We start from the raw sequence: 2,887 nt of genomic DNA on the forward strand, positions 1-2,887 counted from the left end.
CGAAGTTGAAAAAAGACTCAAGAATATGAAATTCTTGCTTGTTTCCTACTGAAATCGAGTGAAACAAAATAAAAATTGGAGCTTGAAACGGAAAGAATAACACGGATGTTTATAGATTTGGAAGGGAAAAAATCTCCATTGAAGGATTTGTAAGAATGCTTAAGAACATAAAATGGGTATTCTAATTTGCTGAAGTTTAAGCAAAGTGTTAGCTGGATTTGTTGAGAATATTAATGTTGAGAAGTTATGGTTACAACTTGAGTCACTTTGATGAAAAACATGGCCTAATTTAGATTGAAAAATTTGAAGCAAATATGAAGAACTCGTGGAAGAAGAAGAAGTAGGGAGCTCGGAGGGGGTGGGGTTGGGGGGATATGTTTTTTTTAATTGACTAAATAAGTGACTTGGCGTCTGACATGGAAAAAATGGAGTGGGTCAGCTACCACATTGGCCATCCGTTAGGGTTAGGGGCATTTCTATCAAGTTTGTTAACGGTAGGGTGAGTTTTGGACGTAAAGTGAAACGGAGGGCGAACGTGTACTATTTACAATAGTACATGGGTAATAATGGCATTTTCCCCATCTTTTTAAAATAAAGTAATTATTTTGAGAAAAACAATAATTTTTTTTTGAAGAATTAACCTATATATAGCCGTCGGCCCAACCATCTAAATTAAAAACAATCGACTAATGTATAATATGTACATATATATACACACACAACAACAATAACAACATACCCAGTATTATCCCACATCGTGGAGTCTGGGGAGGGTAGTGTGTACGTAAACCTTATCCCTACCTTGTGAGGATAGAGAGACTGTTGGCCCAAGTTCAGGTGAAGTTTTGAAGAATGACAAATGAACTCAGTCATGGACCAGGTCCATCATGTGAGGCACATTATTTATATCAACCTAGACATGTGAGATACACGTGAAGGAGATAAGTCTCAGTGATCAAGCAGCAATATCTCCTGAACTTATTGAAAAGGTTGTATATTGGATGAGGAGAGAAAGTCTTCTCATGGGAAGAGGACACAATCCGGATAAAGGATAGGGTTAGAGTTTGTATTGCTCAAGGACTCAACTTTGATGGAAGATCAGCAATTGAGTCTCAATCAAACTCTGATTACTAGCTCATTAAATAACAGTGATTGTTCTCTTTTTCAGGTATTGCACAAACACAGAAGTTAAACTAAATTGAGAGCAAAAGAGCGAGGCAATTTTGCAAGCAATTTATGTGAGATTCAAGTATGCATTCCTGAAGCTACTTGGACAAGATAGAAGAACCAATTCCATTGTGTTTTTATTTTATTTTAGTTCAATTGTAGTAGGTGTTTTAAAGTTGTACCTTTCCAGCTTTCATAGAAGCAATTGTATTAGATACTTTGAGTATTCAAGTTAGAGTTAACTTGAAGGTGTCGCAACAGTTGAGGCTGTGTGCTACACTGGGATTAGAGTTTAATCCTTAGGTTTACAAGAGTTTTGTAAATGCTGTTTTGGCTCAGTGATTTTAGTGGAAGTTTGGAAAAATCCTACTGAGTAGTAGGTCGTGGTTTTTTCAACTTTTGAGCCAGGTGTTTTCCACGTAAAAATCTCTGTGTTCTTTATTTTACCACAAACAGTAGTAGTAAGTACACCTAGGAGAACCAGGTTCTTCTAGAGCGAAAATTGGGTACCACACAAATCACCCCCCCTCTTGTGTGGTATTGACGTTAAGAACATCAATTGGTATCAGAGCAGGTTATCCTTGAAGAGGCTAACACCTTAGGAGAAGATCAACATGAGCGCACCACCTGGGAACTGGGAAGGACAATCCACTGCTAGGCCTCCACTTTTCAATGGTCAGTACTATTCTTGGTGGAAGAACAGGATGAGAGATCACATCATAGGGGAAGACTATGAACTCTGGGACATAGTCACTGATGGTCCCCTAGCAACCACAAAGAAGAATGCTGAAGGAGTTGATGTGCCAAAGACAAGGGCTGACTGCACTGCTGAAGACCTGAGGAAGTGGGAGAAAAATGCTAAAGCCAAGAAATGGCTTGTGTGTGGACTAGGTCCTGATGAGTACAACAGAATTCAAAGCTGTACCACTGCTAAGGAAATCTGGGACACCTTGCGAGTGGCTCATGAAGGAACACCTCAAGTAAAGAGGTCAAGAGGAACACTACAGTATTCTCAATATGAGAACTTTACTATGAAGGAAGGAGAAACAATTCAAGAAATGTATACTAGGTTCACTACACTGACAAATGAACTTAAATCTCTTGGAAGGATTATTCTTGAAGAAGACAAGGTTGAGAAAATTCTGACAAGGGTTCTGCCAGTCACATGGGAAAGCAAAATCACTGCCATTCAGGAATCTAAGAATATTGCTACTCTCAGACTGGATGAACTGATTGGAAATCTTACTGCTTATGAAATGAGAAGGCAAACCATGAAGATGGATACACCCAAGAAGGAGAAAAGCTTAACTCTCAGAATTGCTGAAGGTTCAGATCTGGAAGATGATGAGATGGCTATTATCACTAGAGATTTCAAAAAGTACCTGATGAGAGGAAAGGGTTCTTCAAGAGGTACAACCTTCAACAAGACAAGGGCTCCTGAGAAACAGACCAATGAGGGTTGCTACAAGTGTGGTAAGACTGATCACATGATCAGAACTGTCCTTAATGGGAAATTGAGTAGAAGAAAGAAAGGGCTGAACGAAGGAACAGGAAGAAGGAACAGGTTCAACCAAAAAGGAACAAAGGTTCAACCAAGGATATGGTTGCTGCTTGGGGAGAAACCTCAGATGAAGACTCAGAAGATGAAGCTGAAGAAGAGCAAGCACTGATGGCCATCAGATAATCGGATGATGAACAAGAGGTAAGTATTCTTCATCTC

The sequence above is a fragment of the Nicotiana attenuata genome, chromosome 5 (genome assembly GCF_001879085.1).
Source record: "Nicotiana attenuata strain UT chromosome 5, NIATTr2, whole genome shotgun sequence".
NCBI classification, from domain to species: Eukaryota; Viridiplantae; Streptophyta; class Magnoliopsida; order Solanales; family Solanaceae; genus Nicotiana; species Nicotiana attenuata.